The 23,921-nt window shown below is 35.4% G+C and overlaps 1 non-coding gene across 1 annotated transcript in view; it reads right to left on the reverse strand.

The window, feature by feature from the left end:
- Positions 1 to 20,506: 20,506 nt before the first annotated feature.
- Positions 20,507 to 23,921, reverse strand: part of LOC111542746 — a 55,140-nt gene continuing 51,725 nt past the window's right edge. Inside the window, exon 2 of the transcript XR_004229197.1 lies at positions 20,507 to 21,293. This is a non-coding gene — a transcript (uncharacterized LOC111542746). The remainder of the gene's footprint in view (positions 21,294 to 23,921) is intronic.

Below are 23,921 nucleotides of genomic sequence, written 5' to 3' on the forward strand. Positions count from 1 at the left end.
CTTTTTTTTCTTTTATCCTATTTGATCATTTTGAGGGTTTGATTGTGGTATAAGGTAGGTTCAATCGACTGATTTTATTTCTGAAAGATTTTAGGGGGCCAAGGCTCAGTTCCCAACTCCTCTACTGCATGCTCTAACTCTGCGGGACTGGTATCAGGCTCCAGATTTGTTCCTTGCACAGGGGTAGGGTGCTGGTGGGGCTGGGGCTGGTAGGCTTTGTGCCCAGCAGGCTCTGAGTGCAATGACAGTATGACAGGAAGTGGGGGTAGAATGCACTCATACTGCCAGCAGTGGCAGGGCAAGGTACATACATACACATGCAATGATGGTTCAGGGAAGGCAAGATTTATCTCCCACACACATGCACCACCAGCAAGGAGACGTAGGGGGTGGCCATGGGCCTGGGGGAAGCTGCAGCGTAGAGAGGGAGCAGGTGGGTTGATGCATGTTTGTTGGGGCTGCTCTGCTGGAGCTATCCTTGTCAGGCAGGTCCAACAGTACGGGAGGTATGAGTCAGGCCTCCAGGGCACCCATGGCTACACTGCAAGTAGGTGCAGTCAGGCTGGGGCCCCAGGACATAGCAGACCAAGATGTATTAATATGTTCTCACATTGCTATAAAGAACTACCTGAGACTGGGTAATTTATAAAGAAAAAAGGTTTACTTCCTACAACCTGTGTAGGAAGCATGATGGGGAGACCTTAGGAAACTTAAGCCAAGGCAGAAGTCGAAGGCAAAGCAGGTGTGTTCTACATCACTGGAGCAGGGGGAAGAAGCTCAAGGAGGTTCTACAGACTTTTAAACAACCAGGTCTCATGAGAACTCACTCATTATCACGAGAATAGTGAGGGGAAAACCCATCCCATTATCCAATCACCTCCCACCAGACCCCTCCTCCAACAATGGGGACTACACTTTGACATGAGACTTGAGCAAGGACACAGATTCAAACTATGTAACAAGGGGATGCTCAAGTTGGACCAGCTCTGTCTAATGGCCAAGACCGCCTTGCAGAGTTCAGGTCCAACAGTTTCCCTATGGCGAGAGTTCCCACTGGGAACCAGTCAAGCCTAAGGGGATGGGTTTCCCTGGCTGTGCTCCACTACACGCGCTCTTGCATCCAACCCTGTGAGCTCCACACTGACTGGAGTGCTACCCCTACCACTTTTCTAAGCAGCTCTCCCTGCTGACTCAAGTATCCAGGGTTGTCAAGGGGTCTCTTCCTGTCAGGATTCCAGAGGTCTGAGAACCACCATATTCTTTTCTATTTCACTGGAGGCATGGGGGAAGAATACAACTTATAAAAACAAAGAATTGGAATGGACAATTGAGGAACTAAGAAAGAAACACTCATGGTCTACCCTATATCACATATTGCCACATATACTAGCTAAACAAAATTACTAAGCTGAGATGATTCCCAGCTTTTCTGGAAGAAATCTATAGCTGAGCTCTTCATAATCATCCCTCTCTCTGCTCCTTGAGTCAATTACTTTGAAGTAGGCAGAGTTCCTCCTCCTTTTTCTTTCATAGGTCTTTGTTTACCTTCACTACCTCTATGTCAGAAGTTATTTACCTTTTTGGGGTACAGTTGATGTCTTTGGCCATCTAAAGGAGCCTATATATGTCTCAATATAATAATTTTTAAATTTATAAAATAAAATGTCATATTGAGGACATTTGCCTGCAAAACTACGATGGCAAAACTAAACTGGCCTACAAACAATATACATTCAACATGTTTGAAATCCAAAGGCAACGAGAATGTTCTTTAAGCATCAAAACACAATTCATTCACACAAATACTACTGGTTGGCTACTGATAAGGCACTAAAAGGAAGCCAGCCTCACACTCTCTGCCACACGAATGAAGAGAACAGAAAGGAATACTATTCAGCATTGTTTCGGCAAAGTTGTCACTGAAGACATAAATACTTTTACATATTTTCTTTCATAAGGAAAGCAACAGAAAGACATAAAATTGCTTGAATATATAATTCAAAAAAATGATCATGGTAAAATTGATAGCATAACAAAGGAAAAATATGAACATTAAGCAAATGGACAACCGCCAAATATGTCAAGCATCAATACAAATGTCAGAAACTTTATATATACTTACATAAGTATACATTTATAATTATTCACTTATTTACTACTTTTTAAAGTGCAAATTATACTCTAGCTCTAAAATACCAAATTAACTAAACTCAATTAAATTAACTAAACTATAATTTTCATAGAGAATTGGGAAAGGAAAGAAGAGAGAATGTTAATGGCTGCTTAATTCCTGATATCAACGAGGAGGTATTTAAAATGCTGTTGGACAGAAATCTAGAATTGATCAAATCAAAACCAAAGTGAAACAAAAGGCATTTAAAAAGATGAATGCCTCATAAATATAGGATATCTAATATTAACACGTCAGTAGAGAAACCAAAGCAAATTTCATTAAGTAGGAATCACAGAATATTTATTAAAGGCTTGTGCATGATGAAAAAGTAATTGTTTATTTGTGCATGACAGTAGACAAAGCAAAATATATAGGAAAAAACACACTAAAAAAGAGAGAAAAGAAAACTTACTTCACTTTCCTCCTTCATAACTCATTGAAAACATTAAAAGGAAAGAAAAATAGGGGGAAATACCTCACCAGTGATACAGCAAGACATCCATAACCTCAAACCACAAACCATCATATATACTTGCCAAAACTGTAAAACCTGGACTCAGATGGGAACATGATGAGAATTGACATTTGTTGTGTTTAAACTTTAGCCAACTACATATTTCCCAAAAGTAAACATCACCTTCACAAAAGGCAACACAACTATGGTTTGCTTAGAAAGCTTAGCTCTAGCTCAGTATTAGACACAGGTTTTCTGTGGAATGTCTAGAAAGAAACACAGTTTAGAGCAAAGAGGTAGAGAAGTAAAGAGAAAAATAAAGCTGATAGGTAATTTCTTTTATTTAGGATTTGGTTTCCCAGGTCAAGAAGACTGCAGAGCGTGGAGTAGAAAAATAAAAAGAGCAGCCACACCACAAAACAAAGGGTGTTAAAACTGAACAGGATTTGCTGTGAGCCCCCATGAGTCCCTCAAAGATAAAACTAGAAAGGAGTTGTGTCCTTAGCATGAAGAATTGAGTAAGAGTACAAAGAAAATAGAAGGATGCAGTGTTCACTGTTCATGTAGAGCGGGGGTCCCCACCGCCTACCAGTCTGTGGTCTGTTAGGAACTGGGCTGCTCAGCAGTAGGAGAGTGGTAGGAGAACAGGCAAAGCTTCACCTGTATTTAGAGTCACAATCCATTACTCGCATTAATTCCTGAGCTCCATCTCTTTTCAGATCAGCCACAGCATTAGGTGTTTTTTGTTTGTTTGTTTGTTTTTTGTTGTTGTGTGTGTGTGTGTGTGTGTGTGTGTTTACAGAGTCTGTCTCCAGGCTGGAGTGCAGTGGCACCATCTTGGCTCATTGCAACCTCCATCTACCAGGTTCAAGCTATTCTCCTGACTACAGGTATGTGCCACCACGCCCAGCTAATTTTTAGTGCAGATGGGGTTTCACCATGTTGGCCAGGATGGTCTCAATCTCTTGACTTCGTGATCCACCCACTTTGACCTCCCAAAGTGCTGGGATTACAGGTGTGAGCCACCACACTTGGTCAGCATTAGGTTCTAAAAGGAGCACAAACCCTATTGTGAACTGCACACATAAGGGATCTAGGTTGGATACTCCTTATGAGAATCTGATGCCTGATGATCTGTCACTGTCTCCCCTTACGCCAGAAGGAACCATCTAGTTGCAGGAAAACGAGCTCAGGGCTCCCACTGATTCTCCATTACCATGAGTTGTATAATTATTTCATTATCTTACAATGTAATAATAATAGCAATAAAGCATACAATAAATGAAATATGCTTGTATCATCCTGAAATCATTCCACTCACCCCAGTCATGCTAAGTATATAAGGAGCACAAACATGTTTATTAGGAAAAAACTTTAATAATTGTTTAAAATTATGGGCAAAAGATTTGAATAGACATTTCTCAAAAGAAGATATACAAAAGGCAAACAGGCATATGAAAAGGAGCTCAACATCATTAATCATCAGATAAATACAAATCACAGCTACAATGGGACATTATCTCACCCTAGTTAAAATGATTTATATTTAAAAGACAGGCAATAACAAATGCTGGCAAGGATGTGGAGAAAAGGAAACCCTAGTACACCGTTAGTGGGAATGTAGATTAATACAACCACTATGAAGAACAGTTTAGAGGTTCCTCAAAAAACTAAAAATTGAGCTGCCATCTGATCTAGGAATGACACTGCTGGATATTTAACCAAAAGCAAGGAAATCGGTATATCAAAGAGATAGCTACACTCCTATGTTTTTTTCAGCACCTGTTTATAGTAGCTAAGATTTGGAAGCAACCTAAGTGTCCATCAACGGATGAATGAATAAAGAAAATGTAGTTTATATATATATAGATTTCTTCCAGAAAAGCTGGGAATCATCTCAGCTTAGTAATTTTGTTTAGCTAGTATATGTGGCAATATGTGATATAGGGTAGACCATGAGTGTTTCTTTCTTAGTTCCTCATTTGTCCATTCCAATTCTTTGTTTTTATAAGTTGTATTCTTCCCCCATGCCTCCAGTGAAATAGAAAAGAATATGGTGGTTCTCAGACCTCTGGAATCCTGACAGGAAGAGACCCCTTGACAACCCTGGATACTTGAGTCAGCAGGGAGAGCTGCTTAGAAAAGTGGTAGGGGTAACACTCCAGTCAGTGTGGAGCTCACAGGGTTGGATGCAAGTATTTACTGAGTTTTATTTGTGGTTTACTAAATGGCTAACTTTAATAAATGTGCATTTAACAATGGAAGTAAAGTTGTAATCTTTGTTTCAATGAATATATTTGCTTAATACATGTAGATGTTAATATAGATAATATAAGCACATTATATATTTAACAATGTATGTTTACAGTTTTCCATTTTATGAAATTCCTATACATTTTGTATCATATCATCCCAGAAGAGTATTCAATTTGAAGTTACTTTTCTGGTTGTTTGATTTTATTGTCCTCAGTCATTCATTGAAGTCTTTTAAAGCATCACAACCTTGTCATCATAACCATGGTAATAAACTGTAGGCTGCTGTCATGTCCGTGCATAGGGAAAAGTGTTCATAGCATAAACAGCAGGAGCCTTAGGAATGTTGACCAGGGGCCAGCAAGAGGTGACCCCAGGGCAAAGCGCATTGGAGGCCAGATGCCAGCTGTGGACTCAGTGACATCCAACATGGATTTGTATAGCAAATAAGAATTCCAAGAATTATTGGAGAATGGGATTCTCTTAAAAGTTTATATGATTCTTAAGCCATTGTGATTTTTTTTTCATTAAAAGACTTGTAAATTCATAGTCTATTGAGGCTCAGAAGAAAACATTACAGTGATATAGTTGCCATTTACTTAATTTTCAATATATGCTAAATTGTTTGATATACCTAAAATTTCTTCCCCACAATGTCTGTACCTTTTACAAAATTGTGAAATTAGGACATGTTTCACAAAATGTACCCAGAACAAAAAGTACATTAATTAGCTTGTATTTATGAATTTCCCACTCAAAGAGAATGTTGTCATTGCCAGCATGTATTTCTCCTTCTCTTCCTCCTAAAATTTTTAGGGTTCCATCTTAATGAAGACTGACTATGTTAACTTTTATAATAAAAGATTAGAGAGATAGAAAAATGGAGATAAAGTTTTGAAAAATCTGTTGAGATGGAGGAAGAGTGACGATTTGAGATGATAAAAGAGGATGGGAAGTGGGAAGAAGCTGTTATAAATGTTGCTGAGAATACTTTGATTCTCTTCAGAAGCTGTGAAAAATATGTCAATGATTTTTAGCTGGGGAAATGGTTTGGTTACTGAACTGCTTTTGTTTGACTTCTAAATGATACAAACACAACCACAGATGTGAGTAAAATGGCTGATCCTATTTCACTATAGCAGCATATTAATAAACACTTCTGTAATATTCAGTAAATTTACTGAATTTACTGAATATTCTGTAATATTCTGTAAAATTCAGTAAAAAGAAACTGAGGAGCAACTATCAGATGGCTGCTGGGAACTTGCCTGGCTCTTTGGCAACTATTTTTTTGACTTTGGGTATGAAAATACACCGTATTTAAAAAACAAGCAGTATTGCAAGTATTTAAAACTCAGAGTTATTGTATAAATTACGATGTATGTAATATTTTTAAGCCATATTGAGATAACTGAGTTGATTTCTATCAGAGAATGATGATTCAGGAAGGATATGTTTATTTTTTAAAATGCGAAAGAGAACTGCTTGTATTGTAGGATACTGCATCTTCCATGATAGTTTAAACTTTTTCTCCTGAACTTAACAGCTAGTGGGTCATTATTATCATATTTCAATATTAATATTTTTTAAGTCAGAATAGACTTACAACTCAATTTTAGCATAATTTTGTGCAGTTATAGCCATCTTCATTGTTTTTTATTAAAAATTATGACCCAAAATATTTTGCCTTTCAAGTGGGAGACTCAGAAACAATTTTATAATATAAATACTACATTAATATTGGACTATAATTACAGTTTTCTTTTATTTCAAATAATACTATTTCCACTAATCACAAACCAATTATTTGATTTATCTAATACCTAACTGTATAAATCTAAAAATCATTTCTGTTTAGCAATCTTTGGAATAACATCCAACATATTTATGTTTTAATTCTCTTGATGTTGAAATTGAACTTGCTTTTCAGGACTCTGTTCGCTTTATTTCTAAGCCATTTTGCACATTCTGTAAACTGCCTAATTACTAAAGAAATTTTTTCATTTACAAAATTTTGAATCCAGCTGTTTCCCATTTTTATGTTTTATGTACAAACTTGTTTACAAGGCACTAAAATAGAACTACATGATTCATAAGAAAATGTTTTCTTATATTCTAAAGATTGCTCAAAATTAATCATTGAACAAGACCAACCTAGTTTCTCAGAGAAGGAAGACAAATTTATAAAGGAATATGGCTTATGTAGACTTTTAGTGAAGCACGATTTTCTGGAATCAAGACTTTAAAACATGCATGACTTCAATAACCTTCAGAACCAACTTCTTTTCTTGAGACAATCTGTGTGAATCTGGAAATTAGCTGCCTGTCCCTTTCTCCACCACAGCCAATAAATTTTGCACTGCTATTTAGCGCCATCATTTATATGTGAATATAAGTTACTGTAGCAGTGCCTTCCAGAAAAACCTGGCCATCTAGTTGCAAAAAGAGCAGCTGGCTGATAGTCTTTAGCTATCAGTATCTTCCAGATCTGCCTCAGTTTTTGAGCCAAGGCCAAGGACTTAAAAGCAGTCCCAGGCAATGATTGGGCATGGTTTGGATAGTAGGATCTGGCAATGTTTGCAAAGTGTGAGACTTATCTGACTAGCAATCTTTGCTCCAGAGAAAAGATTGGGCTAAGTCTTTGCTACAAATGCATTATAGTCTGAGACTCTCCCTGCCCAATCCTGCTTCCTCTGTTCAGGGTATTACCTCTCAATAAATCTCTAGAACTTCTAACTTCATTTCATCATCTGACCGTATACTAGAAACTCCATATATCCGCTGTCAAAAATACATTTCTAGATCTTGTTTGATGAAGTAAGAGGAAAAACAAACTCTAGACTTGGAACCAGAGGATATGGGTTTAAGTCTTGTTTCCTAACATTTTCTAATTTTACGACTGGTAAAATTGTTTGGCCTCTCTAATGACTAGTGTGCTTATCAATAAAACAAGTGTCATAATATCTACATGCCCAGAGAATAGCTTGAGGCTAAAATGAGAGCATGCATGTAATGGATTTTTGAGGAATGTTCTAATGCATGGTCTTATTAAATTAACTAAATGGCCATCAATTTATTTTTGTGTTCTTAAATCTCACTCTTATCCTATCCTGTTGACACTATTGTCCTTAAAGTATAGAGACAGGCCAACCAGCCGATTTCTAGATTCGTAGGAACTTTTAACATGAAAGACAACATCAACATTCATTTATCTGTAAAGGTGATATTATCCTATTTCTGCAGTCTTTTACAGTATAATGGATATATCCTATGCAGATCTATCCAAGCAAAAAGGTCAACTGAGGACTAACTGCTGAGAAATCAAACATGAAAAACATGAGCTTTCTGCACTCAGATTTCTCAAAGACTAATGAAGCAATTTGCAGTGTAAACAAATGATGGGTTTGTTAAATTAAATGGCTATCAATTTATTTCTTTGTTCTTAAATATATTAGAAACTATATTCAGCACATACAGGAAATATGTAGAAAATATATGCATATATGTAGAAAATATATACAACACAAGTTATAGAAAGAGGTGTAACTACACATTAGCAACCATAACAGTATAGGAATAAGTTGATAATTAATTCTTGCAAGATTGAGGGGGTGATTTTATATAGGAGGTGGTATTTAATCTTAATGTGAAAAGGTAAATTAGATATTCTTCAGCCCAATAAATATAGAGTGAGGAAAATAAATTCCAAGCAGACAAACTAGCATTTCTAAAGGCCTTAAGATAAAAATAACAAGTTTCTTTCGGGAACATAATTTGTTGGTACATATGGTGTTTGTGTCAGACAGGGGGACATGAGTACCTTAAGAGAGATGGGAGTGAAAAAAATACAATTGAGTTATGAGAGGTCCGGTGTACTATAATTAAAGTCTTTGAACTTGGTAGAGTGTGTGAGAGAGTGAGAGAGGACAGCATTTTTAGGAAGAAGAGACAAAATTAGCTGCCTTTCAATTAAGAAGTTTTACTCTGACAGTAGTGTACAAATAGGATAGAAGTGGAGGATGAAGAGGCAAAGACTATAATAATGACTCAGGTGTGAAATCAAAGTGTAGTAGTGTAATAGCTCTATGCAAAAAAAGACAAATGTAGGTAAAGAAATGACAAGTATTGCCTGCTGATAGGATGGCGAGAGGAATTGCCATAGCACAGGGAGAAGGAAGAATCCTGAGGTGAACTTTCTTACTTACAGGTTAGGTGATTGGTTGTGAAAATGCAGGACATGGAAGATAGTTTTTCTTTAAGTTTTTATTTTCAATTTTGGAAGGAGGGAAAGGAGTATGGATTAGAGCTCAGTCCTGGATGTAATGAGTCTGAGTTTTCCCTAAGATATTCTAACATGTGAATTAGGATTTGTTTCTCTAACACTTAGGAGCTTTGCTGAGCTTCAGCCTACATTGAGTCCTTTAAGAGGCTTAAGAATGAGCACCATGAAAGTGCTAATTTAAGCCTTGTGAGTATTTCATTTGGTCTATGGGGAGGGAGTGAGGTTAGAAAGAGAATTGGGATGCCACCATAAAAGGGAAGTTAAAGGAAAAAGATCTATTTGTAACATAAAAGTTCCACTTCTTCCATCCAGCAAAATTAATTTGAGAGTTTATAGCTGCCTGTTTGCTCAATGCAAAAATGCAATTACATGCGTAGAATAATTAATCTTTGCTTAATAATACATTTTACTGAAGCCATTATTTTTTTCTGCGATGAATTTTGATATAAACATAGGTTTAAAAATTCTATTTTCTTGTCCGGGCGCGGTGGCTCAAGCCTGTAATCCCAGCACTTTGGGAGGCCGAGACGGGCGGATCACAAGGTCAGGAGATCGAGACCATCCTGGCTAACACGGTGAAACCCCGTCTCTGCTAAAAAATACAAAAAATTAGCCGGGCGTGTTAGCGGGCGCCTGTAGTCCCAGCTACTCGGGAGGCTGAGGCAGGAGAATGGCGTGAACCCAGGAGGCGGAGCTTGCAGTGAGCTGAGATCCGGCCACTGCACTCCAGCCTGGGCGACAGAGCGAGACTCCGTCTCAAAAAAAAAAAAAAAAAAAAAAAAAAAAAATTCTATTTTCTTTAATTTAAAGTTTAAAGATAAACTGAAAATGACAGCCTCTAGCTGGAGCTCCAGCTGTGGAGGAAATTCTTGGCAGCTACCAACAGTGGCCTTCAATCTTCAGGATTAGACCCATAAGTAACTCCATCTTCGTCACTACCACTTGCTTATGGTGGACTCATCTGGTACCCAAAGGAAGCAGAAATGTCTGTGTCACCCACTCCAGCTGACAGATGCCTCCCCTTGCTCTTTATTTTGTGATGAGAATAGACATAGAAAATATAATATGATTTTTCTATTTTAAGAGCAAATATCTATATGGAAGAAAGCAAATCTTTTTAGAAATAAAACAATTAAAACACAATTTTCTGCACCTACAAGGCTTTCTTTGTGTTTGCAAGTTAATTGCCTTCATCTCATACAAGCCTATGTTGCTTTAACTATCTTTACATTGAACTTCGTTGTTAGAAATTTACCTGTATCATGTCTTACAACTGGTTTCTATAACAAAGACACGCAAATGGTGACCAGGTGTATGAATGGATGGTCAATATCACTAAAGATCAGGGAAACACAAATCAAAATCATAAATACCACCTTGCACTTGTTAGGATGGAAGAAGAAGAAAGAGAAGGAGAAAGAGAAGGAGAAGGACCTAACCTCTCTAGGTACTGCCCTCTGGCAATGCCTGCTTATCTAATTATGCTTTTAAAAAACTCCACACCAGGGGTAGCAACTCACACCTGTAATTCCAGCACTTTGGGAGGCCAAAGAATAAGAAGAGGTAGCAGCAGCAGAAGAAGAAGAAAAAGAAGGAGAAATAACATGTGTTAGCAATTCTGTGGAGAAATGGAACCTCTTCTACACTGTTGTTAGGACTCTAATGTGAGGCCACTATGGAAAACAGTAAGGAGGTTCCTCAAAAAATTAAAAATGGAGCTACTAAATGATCCAGCAATCTCAGTTTTGAGTATATAGCCTAAAGAATTGAAATCATAAGATTGCAGAGACATCATCACTCCCATGTTTATTACAACACTACTCACAATAGCCAAATTATGGACACAAACCAAATGTCCATCAGCAGATGAATGCACAGAGAGAATATGGTATATACATATAGTGGAATATTACTCAACTCTAAAAAGAAAAAAAAATCCTTCCATTTGCAGCAATGTGGACGAATTTAAAGGACATTATGCTTAGTGAAAAAGGCCAGGCCCATAAAGACAAATACTGCATGATTCCACTTACATGAGGCACCTAGAATAGTCAAACTAAAGAACAATAGTTACTATGGGGTGGGGGAAAGGAAAAATGGAAAATGAGGGTCGTTCGATTCATATGAAGTTTCAGTTGTGCAAGATGAATTAGTTCCAGAGTTCTTCTGTACCATGTAATGCCTATAGGCAACAATGCTGTATGCTACGCTTAAAAAAATGTTGAGGGTAGATCTCATGTTAAGTGTTCTCATTACAAACAAACAGAAATCAATGGAATACAAAACCTTTTTGTGGTGATGAATATGTCTATTAAATTGATCCTGGTGATTATTTCATGGGCGTATACACATGTCCAAACTCATCAAATTGTACACATTTAAGTGTAATTTTGTATATCAATTATACTTCAATAAAGCTATTAAAAGTAAAGATTAGTAAATTATTCCCACTTTGAGTTAGTCTTTCAAAGCATTGAAATTAGAATCATTAGCTCATTAGCATACATTTAAAGTTACAGTTTAGATAGAATCAAAATAAGGAGTCCTTACAGTAATCTCCTTTAATATATGCTAGATATCTACCTCCATTTAACCAAAAAAAGCACTGGATTTCTCTATGTACTAGGTGCTCTTGACACATAAAATAATCCTTTTTACATCTTTTGCTTCTGCTAAATTGCTCATTATTTTCAAATACATTTGCCATATCACCTACTTTCTTTGTGCTTAACGTACATGCAAATTGAAAACTTATGTTCTGGGTTGCTCGCAAAGTCTATCTACAGTTCCGGAAGTCTTCCACTGGGGGAGAAAATTAGGAATAAATAAAGTAAAATTACTCCACCTGGATACAAAAAAATATATAATCTGTATTCAATTTTTTTTTGCATTAACTTCTCAACAACCATGAACAATAAACAGATCTTAATGTATCAATGTAAAAAGATGCTGATTTTTTAAGGCATCCTTATTAGTGTTGGCTATGTAACATTTCTGCAAATGTTTCCATGTGTTTTGAAATTCCTTTAAAATAAGTATTCTGGAATACTATGAAGAGAAATAAAGATACTTTTGGGAGTGGGAGTGGGAAGGATGCTTTGGAAATCATCACATTCCAAATTCCCATTATCTTTTAAAGTATGACCTACATCATCTGGGGATAAAATAATATCAAGAAGTCAAAGCCTGTGAGATCACTTAAGTCTTCCTTCAAGCACCTGGAAAAGGCATCATGATCTTGCCTTACACAGTGTACTCACAGTGAATAAATATATAGGGATGCATACCCAATATCTTATATTTTAACAGTTTTTTTTCTTGTTTTCAACCTATTTAAAATACGTACATAAAAATGACAAATTAACCACTTAAAAAGTTTTTGTAATTTATCTTTCAGTAGGACACCCAAAATGTATGACTCATGAGAAAGGAATCTACTGCATGAAAACATTTAGGGAGTAGACATGCTTACTAGAGTTTTGCTTAAGTATCAAGTCAGTTGTAATCACTTTGTAATCTAAAAATTATTTGAGGAATGCTCATCAGGTGAAATATTAGTTCTGAGAAGACTTTGTGACAATTTTCTTATAATTATAATTTTAAAAAATACTATCTGAACATTTAATATCTGTTAATTATCAAGGTATATTTTAAAAATCAGATCCTGCTGAACTATTAGAAGTAAGTTAAAATATAGACAAGTTTAAATATAAAGCAAAGTGAGGCATTTAAAGGACCATTTCCTATCTTTAATTTTCTGAGAAGTTAGGCAAACCTACTTTCTGTCTCACTCCCTCCCCACAATAAAATAATTTGTCATATTAAATAGTGAGACACATCAAATATCAATGCAAGAGAATACATTTCTGAGCTGATAGAAACAGAATCAAGAAGAATGATGGCCAGATAGCATGGAATCAATTTATATCTGGCAATAACACTAAAAGAATAGATTTTCTTTTGTGTGATACTTTTTACATTGGGTCCAGCAATTTATGCATCATTAGTAACATCTGTGACCACAAAAAGATCAGTTAAAGCAAGGAAGGAGAAAGAGAAAGAGAGAGATAAGAGAGAATCGAGAAAAAAGTTTTGAGTAATTCAGTTTCTTAACTGCACCTCTAGTTTTTTGTGTTGTTTTCTAGTAACACGAAGTCATAAAGGAATCTAGAGTACGCTAGATATGTGCAAATGTTTCCACTACAAATCCACAAGAGTGTACTAAATACAATCATATTTACACCCCCTTCAGGGAGGTGGAGAAAGATAGCACTTCTTTGGATGCTTTGTTTGGTTACAGGACAAGCTTGAACATGATCACTTAATGCCTCACTCCTGTTTGTCAGGCTTTATATAATAGCTACTTATGCTAAGAAACTGTATCATGTTCATCAGATATAAATTATGTTTGTATTGCTACCTTTCTATTTAGATAATATTTTCAATGTTTATGTTGTTTATATTAGGCAAATCATTGTAGTTCTTCATAAGCAATACATGAAATGGATTATCCTGCAAGTTAAAGAGTTTTTTCTTTTCTCTTGGGCCAACTTAAATCTTAATTGACTGTCCACACCATGAGCTTTGGTTTTGGTAGTGTCATGTTGTGGACAAAGAATTTCAGTCTGAGTCCCACCTGACTGACAAAAGCATTTTGGCTCATTCTGAATGCCTGGATGTTTTCTTTCAAAATATTATTTCAACTGTAACCTTTCAAGGTACCAGCACTAATGCTTAAAGGAAGCATAACATTCTCCAGGGATTTCACAGAAAGAGTAACACAAAGTGTGTTCAATTAAATTTATTTACCACGATTTTAGTTCCTAGTATGTGCCTACTATGTACCTGAAAGTGTTTAATGCAGATTTTTTTAAAATATAAAATTATAACTTAAAAAATCCCAAATACAAGATGAATTTCAAACTTTGGTAAAAGAAGAAATGTCTTCACATTTTGCAGCCTGCATGTCATCATATAAAATTGGCCCCTAAAATTAATATCTGAATATTGAGGTGGTTAGTCCTTTGCTCTGAGGTATGTCAAGCAGTTCAGAAACAGAGTAGCTAACATAGTTTATTGCAGGGTAAATATTCAGTATCTTCAGCAGCCAAAAATATTTCTAAGATTACCTCAGGATAAATACACTATGTATGGATTATTCTACATCGTGGCCATTTGCTGGCAATGAGAACTCTTCTCAGTTGGTGACTTAATAATATGGGGTAGTGACAGTAGCAATCAGACAGAATGATGAAATTAGAGTTAACACTGGCACCAGCCCCCGAACATCAGTAGAAGAAACATCCTTTCTTCTCACTGCAGAAACATGACAATATTCACAAAACACAGAGACAGACGTAACATTGGCTTAGAATTATTGACATAATTCTTAATTATGTGCAAGCTACCAAAGAAGTCAGAAAGAAGTTAAATGAAAAACTTTTAGTTGTAGAAGCTACTTAGGCTCCAAAGTAAGCATCACTACTCTATTGAAAAGTTATTTTACTAAGGGTAGAAAAGTATTAGCTCTATTAATGAGGAGTCTATCAAAAGCATTAAAGCAGTTTATTTTAAAATTATAGAGCAATTCTGTAGTGAAAATAAAGGACTGTTCTAGAAGACAAAGGTATGAATTACCGTTCTTTTTTCTGTTTACACACACACAAACACACACACATATACATGGAGAAACACATCTCAGAAGGTTGAGTCTCCATAAATTTGTATTTATATGGGTGGGTATAAATATTCATGCCTATATCCATATATTATATTCTATATGTCTATATTATACATATGATATATATACAATGTATATAACCCACGTTTAAAAAATTTGTACACCCACACACACTCCTCTAGAGACTCAAGCTTTCTGGTTCATTTTCTTCATCTATAAAATCAGAAAACTGAACAATTTCTAGGAATTTTATGGCTATAAGCATATTATTTAATAAATTGTATCTCTTTCCCTCTGGTAAAAATGACCACTGTAGACTGGTATGAGGCTAGAAAGTAAAAGTTGTCATTTAAGAATTCTATATTTGCAGGAATCATTTTCCTACCTACCTAGTAGAACCTTTTCAAATTATTTGATAAGAACTAAAAAGTTCATAAAAATATTAATTTCTTAAATTTCAAGATAGATGTAAGAGGAGGCAGTTAATATGTCTAGAGGAAATATAATCTTGAATAACTGTCAGGGCTGCTATAGCTGAACTTGAATAATCTGGAACAAAGCATGTATGTACTTGCCAAGAATACTGAAATTTAATAAATCTGTTAACAATGGTCTAGATGAAAGATATTTTGAGACCTTTCACTTATGGGAACAGCCTTACATCCCACTATGTAGACAATATTTTTCTTTGATGTGCATTCTTAGTTAAGTGCATTCGTCTAGTATTTTAAATATATAAGCACGATAACCTGCTGGATAGAATGAAAAACCACAGGTAAATGCAGCTGGTCTAAATAAAATATATCTAAAGTGTATTCTCATTTTCTGTCATATAGCCCTAAAACATTGACTATTCTTTCCTTCTATTAACAACATTAAGCAATACTTTTCCCATTTTCCTTTTAGATAGGCTAATAGCAACTGATTGATCCATTCTAAGAAATGAAAAGGAAATCTCAGCTCCTCAGAGACTAACATCTGAAGGAATAATCAGAATAAATCTTATAAAAGATTTTTATTTTAATTATAATTGTTTCATTTTAAATATATATGTATCATTATTGTCCCCCAGTTGTATCCAAACCCACAGTTACACTTTGAAATATACATATTGAGTATATATTTATTTTTAATATGCCAGTATGATTTTAGAGTAAAAATTTTCAAGGCTTACTATGTCTATAACTTGAACTTAACTTTTAAAATCTTATTGTAATAGGAATTTGTTCTGAGTTTCTTAATGACAAGGATACTAAAACTCTTCCGAATATTAGCTTTGAACTTTGAAGTATTGATACTGTTGATCAGTTGAATAAAGCACACAGAGGACAGACTTTCCGTTTCTTTATTATAGAGAATATGGACTTTCTGAACATGCATGATAATTTATGCCTTATATTTTCCAAACTTGATAAGCCACGGTGACAGATAAATAGGAAATGCTTGAGTATTTGTATTTTGGCATTGGATGGTAATTGGATGACAAAGGTTTGGAAAAGGACTAGAGAAAATAGTGGCTTTTTTGTAGTCTCAGGCAGGCAATAAAGACATACCTGCCCTGTTATATTTAGTTTGTTTATTCTCTCTCTCTGTCTCTTTCCTTTCTTCCCTCCTTCCCTCCTCCCTCCCTTCCTCCCTCCCTTCTTGTTTTCTTTCCTTCTGTCCTGTCTTCCTTCTTGTTCTTTCTTTCTCTATTTCTCTCTCTCAGGATTAATGAACGAGGGAAATGAAGACTTAGCTGTTACAGGCTATCCTTTGAATCAGGTGGGAGCAACAGGGCACATACTCTAGAATCACTGGCTAGTCTGGAGTCTGCATTAGTACCAGCTCTGGTAGGCCAGACCAACTCACTCAGTCTCTCACTCTGTGCTTAGGCACAATTTATACCATTCCTTTTTATATTCATTCTACCACCATTTTTTGAATAAAAATTATGTGTAGTATATGAGTTACTGGAGATGTTAAAGGAAAAACACGCACACACACACATGTTCTTAACTTAGTTGATTTACATTTGAAAGAGGAGAGTCTGTAAATAAGCAATTACAAGTATAGAGCCCATGTGGAAAGCTGGTATTGAACGTAAAACTACTTAGAGACTGGACTCAACATGTCATCATGTCCCAACCCTTTCACCATTATCACCAAAGCAACTGCAACTCTGGAAGCATTCTGGTATGGAATGTATTTTTTCTATATCTGTAATACTTCTTTAAGAGCTGAGGATTCCGTTTTATTTTCTAGGCCCATTATCTCTCTAGTTTGTCCACTTACCCCACTTTCTCCCTTCCTCCTCTCTAATATCCTTCATGGGCTCAGGTGATTTTGTGCTGGCCCTCAACTTGCATCTGCCACTCAGCAATAGTAAAAGAGTGGCCAGGCTTAAGGAATCTTCCTTTAGGAATATTTCTTCAACTTAGGAGCATCTCAGGTCATAACTCTAGCAACTTATAAGTAAACGTTCTCTCTTTTAAGGGCAGGGGCTGAATTCTCCTGCTAAGAAAATTAGACTTTCTTTGTCCTGGTAACATAAAACAGGATACTTGCTTTTATAAAGGTGTGTGGAAAATGAAATAGAAGATGGAACAATCAGGGAGGACTTCATAGAGGAGGTAGCCATTGAATTGCAATTTCGTGGTTGAATAACAGTAGAAACTATCTAGGGCCATTGTCTCCAGCCTTCTTCCTTCCTCTGAACCACTTTCCATGCCAATACAGCCCTACTCTCCTTTCATCCCTCATCTAGCTGACCATGTTTGTCTCCTCTCAAGCAAACTCATACACTTATGGCCCACATTTTTCCTGTGGGAGTCTCGCTCTGTAGCCTAGGCTGGAGTGCTGTGCCGCGAGCCGGCTCACTGCAACCTCCGCCTCCCAGATTCAAGCAATTCTCCTGACTCAGCCTCCCTAGTAACTGGGACTACAGGCGCGTGCCACCATGCCCAGTTAATTTTGTGTATGTGTGTGTGTTTAGTAGAGACAGGGTTTCACCGTGTTAGCCAGGATGGTCTTAATCTTCTGACCTCGTGATCCGCCCACCTCCGCCTCCCAGTGTTTTGATTACAGGCGTGAGCCATCGCCCGTGGCTTCGCCGGCTTAAAGTGAAAAACGGAATAAAACTCAGAATTTCTTCAAATGACCACGGTGTCATGGGTGGGGAATGCTACGTATGTGTTTGGAGATGTAGCAGGAGAGTGGTAGAAGGGCAAAACAGAAGACCACAGGGAGGGATTAGTTGAAGTGTCAGAGGCAAAGGCACAGAGGACTTGTGGAATTAAATATTTGCCTTTCACATGTGTCAGTGACTTATGCATAAAGATTTAGCCATGGAATAGGGAACATTGCCAACAAATCCGAATAACCAAAAGATATATTAAAAATAATAGTCATTTGGCTGGAAATGGTGGCACATGCCTGTAATCCCAGCACTTTGGGAGGCTGAAGTGGGCGGATCACTAGGTGAGGAGTTCGAGACTAGCCTGACCAACATGGTGAAACCCCATCTCTACAAAAAAATAAATTAGCCGGGCGTGGTGGCGCGCACCTGTAATCTCAGCTGCTTGAAACGCTGAGGCAGGAGAATCGTTCGAACCAGGGAGGCGAAGGTTGTAGTGAGCCGAGACCATGCCACTGCCCTCCAGCCTGGGTGACACAGTAAGACTCCATCTCTAAATAATAATAATAATTATAATAATTTATACTTTATGTAGACTGTTTCATTTTTTCTAGTTACTCTGATGAATATAATGCATATACAAAGCACTAAATGCCATAGTAATTTTTTAACAAGTTTTCTTTAATCTTAAAAGTAATTTTTAAAAATTCCCAATCAATACCTTCAGTAGTAACATTCAACATCAAACTGGTCATTATATCTGCCTATCTTAATTTTGCTATCTCACATTTAGGAATCTGGATTTTCAGAGAAGAAATACCAGAGAACAATTATTCATCTTATCAAGGATTCATTCAAGAATTCCCTTAAATCATAAGCTCCTCTAGGAATTTATAAAATTTGTATTTATTTGAAACTTTTTAAGGGAGAAATTTGTTATAAAAAATGAAAACATGTGATTCTATTTTTTCCTATAATTTCCAGATGATATTTAAGTATTAGTCTTATGTAATGTGCACAGGAAATGTCAGCTCCCCAATGAGATTTTTTTCAACCCATCAGAGTTGGAATTAGTCTTTCTCCTTCCTGTGCTTTCACTAAACTTTTATTTTTTAACCTCTTTTAGTGTTTACCTGCTGTTTAGTGTTAACCTGCTTTATCCTTCTATGTTTGTTTTACACATGCTGCCTCCCCAGCTAGTTTTTTGAGGTCTAAGCTATGTTGTATCCATTTTTCTTCCTCTATCATTCATAGCAAAATGCATGAAACATAGTAGATATATAATAAATGCTTGCTAACATGCATGTAGGAGTAATAAAAGTACATATTGGAATTTAAACATAGAAATTGAAGGAAATTGGATAAGAAAAAATATTTGATAACAAATGCTGTATTAGGAGTTATTTTAGGAATGACTTAAGCTAGATCTCTGTTCTTCGGAGTTAATTCCTCAGACAATAAGCATATGCATTCCAAATGTTTCTTTTTTGCTTCAGTAACAAGAAAATCACAGGTGTAACTGTCAACATAACATATTATCCAGAATAACATTTTTATGTCATCTAAATGGAGGATAGAAAATGTTTTTTGACAAAAGAATTCAATTCAGAAATTATTTATTAAAACCCAACTGTGCGTGTACATGTATGTGTATAAAACAACACCAGGTAGAGATAAAAATGGAAAACAAATTTATGATCTAGAACCTCCAGTCAAGCAATGCATACCCTAGATAATTAATGTTCTTAACAAACTTTTTGAAGTCAAATTTTCTTACCGAAAATCAAATTTTCATACTAAAAATCTGGCCAATTTATGTTTTTAGTTCAATAATTTGAACATTGCTTTCAAATTGTTTTCTGACACCTTTACTAACAATTGATATTATCCATCTTTTTCTTCAAATTTCATTAATATATGGAATAAAAAAAGTTTCTGTTTTAATGTGCATTTTTCTAATTATTAGTGAGGTTGTATGTCTTCTAAATGATTACTGGCCAGTCCTATTTATCTGCTGTTAACTATCTATTTATATATTGGTTTCTTTACATTGAGTTTTTTATGTTTAGGAGTGAAATTTTAGATCTTTTAAAATGTATTTTATATGTAAACTCTTTAGTACATGTGCATTAGTCTGTTTTCACACTACTATAAAGATCTACCTGAGACTGGGTAATTTATGAATAAAAGAGGTTTAATTGCCTCACAGTTCCACAGGCTTAATAAGAAGCATGTCTGGGAGGTCTCAGGAAACTTACAATCATGACAGAAGGGGAAGCAAGGACCTTCTTCACATGGTGACTGGAGAGAAAGAGCAAGCAGGGAGGTGCCACACACTTTTAATCCATCAGATGTTGTGAGAACTCATTCACTATCATGAGAACAGCAAGGGGGAAATCCGCCCTTATGATCCAATCACCTCCCACCAGGCCCCTCCTCCAATTTGACATAAGATTTGAGCAGGGACAGAAATCCAAACTATATCAATATGTATTGCAAATATTTACCCAGCATTTTCACTTATTGTTTAATTTGTTCTACAGCATATATTGTCACACAGATATTTTTATTTTAATGCATGCTAACTTAACTATCTTGTTTCTTGAATTTACATTTTGAGGGTTACTTGATATTGTCTTTAGTTCTACACATCAAAATCTTGATTAAATTCCTCAGTTATACATATAACATGATATAGGTTTTTAAAAGTAAATGTTTGGGTCTTACTGAAATTTATTTTTATTTTGTTTAGATTTTAGTGTAGAGATTTAACTTTATATCTTTTCCTAGATGAAAGTCAGTCAAATATGTCAACATGATTTAATGTCTTTTCCAGTTTTTCTCTGAAAGAAATTCAGAACAATTAAGGAGTACATTATGGAATGGTCTTATCTAAGAATCAAGGAAAATTGTTATTGAATGAAAGGGAAAAAATCACAACCTCTTTTGGATATGAGTACAAATGAATAAAGGGAGATGAGCAGCAGCAGGGCATTGTAGTTAGGTAAGGCTTATTTGGGTTAATATTTTCCACCCCCTAAATGAGTTAAGACGCTTTAGCCTCACAGTATTCAATTCAGACCTAGAAGAAAGTTGATCCTTTGTTACTGGTTTACAAAAGCGTGTGTGTGAGATGATGGACAGCTCCAATGTTGCAGCAGCGAAATAACAATTTTGCGCATTCTGGACCTGTATACACATGGGGTGGGCATTGCTGAGTGGTGGCAAGTAACAGGAAACAGGCTTCTTGCTTCTGTGGTCTGTGGTGGGCAGTGATGTTTGCAGGCTGCATGTGGGCTTCAGGCATTTGTCAGGGTAGGTGGTCGGGCTGTTTCTCTGCATGAGTCAGAAGGAAGAGACCCAGTTGAGTATACGAAATAAATTCATTCCATTTGATCTCTCTGTTGCAAGAATAATATAAATATTAGCTAATGTTAAAATTGATGTCTACCAGAGATGATGCTAAAATTTACAAATATATATTTGGTTAAGATCTCTGAAAGAGAGATGAATAGATTGGGATCAAAGAATAAGCAAAATAAGATATATTCCATAAATGAAAGTGTAATAAATTTTATTCACTATATGGATGCTATTTATCTCCCCGACAACATATAGAATATCTTCAGAGAATAAATTGCTTCTAAGCCATCTTAGAAATTTTCAGTTTTTTTCCCCAAAACTTCAGATTACAAAATATTTCTATTTACATAATATGGTTTTTGATGAATTGCTGAAATGAGTCACTTTAACTTTTTGGGTTATTTTAATATTAAGTATAAGAAACTACTTAGGAAATATAAATGTTATTTACTAAATGATAAGAAAAAGATATAGTTTGATATATTTTGAAATTTTTATTTCATAGAAAATGTATCATCATAGATGTGTCATATCACCACCCTTAATCTTTGCACCTAGGTTGGCTGAAGTCTGAAATCCTCAGTCTAATTTAAGTTTTTATTTTAGTCTCTCAGGCACAGTCTTGAATCATGAAGTTGTCTTCATTTGTATTAGCAATAGTTATGAATCCAGTTTAGCACCATGGGTGACTTTTATCTTCATCCTTACTGATATAAATATCACAGTGTACTAGGGATTGAAGAGAAGCCTGCAGCAGAATCAAATACAGGAGAAAACAACCTATGCTGGACCTGGGTATTTGCAAACTTGGAGTATTTGAGAAGAAATAAATTGTTTTAGTGCATCTTCTCCAGCCTTCTTGATAATAGACAAGAAAAAAAAATAAAAAAAAAAAAAATTGGCAAATTGAGAAACACAAAAGATAAGTGAGTTGGTTGATAAGGCAAAGCTAATTTGTTCAGAACTGGGACAAGCCCCCAGTCCCCTGAATTCCAGTGTTTCAGGATTCTTTTCTGATGTCTAACTACCTGCTTAGATATAACATATTTCAATATTTGAATTTATATAACATTGTATAATTGATACTCTTAATTCTAGACAATATCTCAGGGTGAAGTGTGTAAGTTCTAGAGAAATATGATATATTTCACATCCTGACTATTGTTTCCTAATTGTATGACTCTGGCAAGTTACTTAACCTCTCTAGATGTCTATTTCTTCCATTGGCAAAAATAGAACTCCTAATTATTAATGTTATATCTACCATAAAATCCATCATAAGGCTCAAATAGGGTAATCCCTCTAAAGCACTTATATTAGCACTCAACACATATTGATCAAGATAAATGTTGCTGATTATTAGTTTCATCACAGTCTCAAACTTTGCTATTGTGACTGTTCTTTATCACATGTTATTTTGAACTATATTTACTTTATCCCATATATAATGCTCTCTGATGGATAATCTGACTCATTCTGGAAATTAGCATATACCCTCATCAGATGGATGCTTAAGGATTGAGGTGTCTTCCTTTGAAAATTATAATTTAATAAAAGTTGCTTTATATACATTATTAAGAGAGACATTTAGCCTACTTTTATTATTCCATAAATACTTATTAGCTTGCCTTCCAGTGAGACTATCATTTGCATATATTTCAATCTGAAATAAAATCATAGGATATATGTGCACCACACCTGCATTTGGAAGCATGGTATATATGTATAATAAATTGTATGTCTTTGGAAGTCTGTGATTTAGCTTAATTTAGTTTTTCCAATTTTTAAATATTTTTCATTAATTAGCTGTGATTTCTCTATACATTATGCCTCTTTTGTAACTATGAGAATGTCTAAGTATATTTCAGAAATTTATATTTTAGCAATTTGGCTCAAAATTAGACTTTGCCAAGTACTGTTGTAGATGCTAGAGATAAAATTAAGAAGAAATGATTCCTCAAAATGTTTAAATACCTCCTAGTTTATTTATATTGTGTTAGAGAACAAATGCTTATATTTTGGAATGTTAAAAAGGCACAGCATAAGGGAGCAGATAATCAAAGTTGATAATCTGAATGGTTTGGGATTTTGTGTTTTCTGTCTGGTACAGTTGACTTGATTTATATGCAAATTCCTACTTTTTGCACATGAAACTGAAGGTAGAGAGTCGGAATAAAGAGGCAACATGGTTATCCATCTGGTTTCTGCAGTCCGACTTATCTGGGTACAATTAATCCTTATTCATCACGCATTTGGACAAAGTAGGCACATTACCTAACTCATTCAAATCTTACTGCCATCATAACAAGAGTATGCAACAAATTGTTATATGGATGAAATAAAAAGTGATAATTCATTAAAATGTTTTAGTACAGTATCTGGCATATGGTAGGTACCCAATAAACATCAGTTATAATTTCATGGATATGAAATGTTGGCATAGATATCTATCACCAATTGAAAATATAGTGTTTCTTTCATACCTTAATTTTTGTTCTCCTCTAATTCCTGGTAAAAAAGACTAGACAGTCTTATAACAATAAGACTCTTTTAAGTGGCCTCCCACAAAACTTATTACATTCTTGACAAATACTTCCTTTT

Source organism: Piliocolobus tephrosceles, chromosome 11 (genome assembly GCF_002776525.5).
Source record: "Piliocolobus tephrosceles isolate RC106 chromosome 11, ASM277652v3, whole genome shotgun sequence".
Lineage (NCBI taxonomy): Eukaryota > Metazoa > Chordata > Mammalia > Primates > Cercopithecidae > Piliocolobus > Piliocolobus tephrosceles.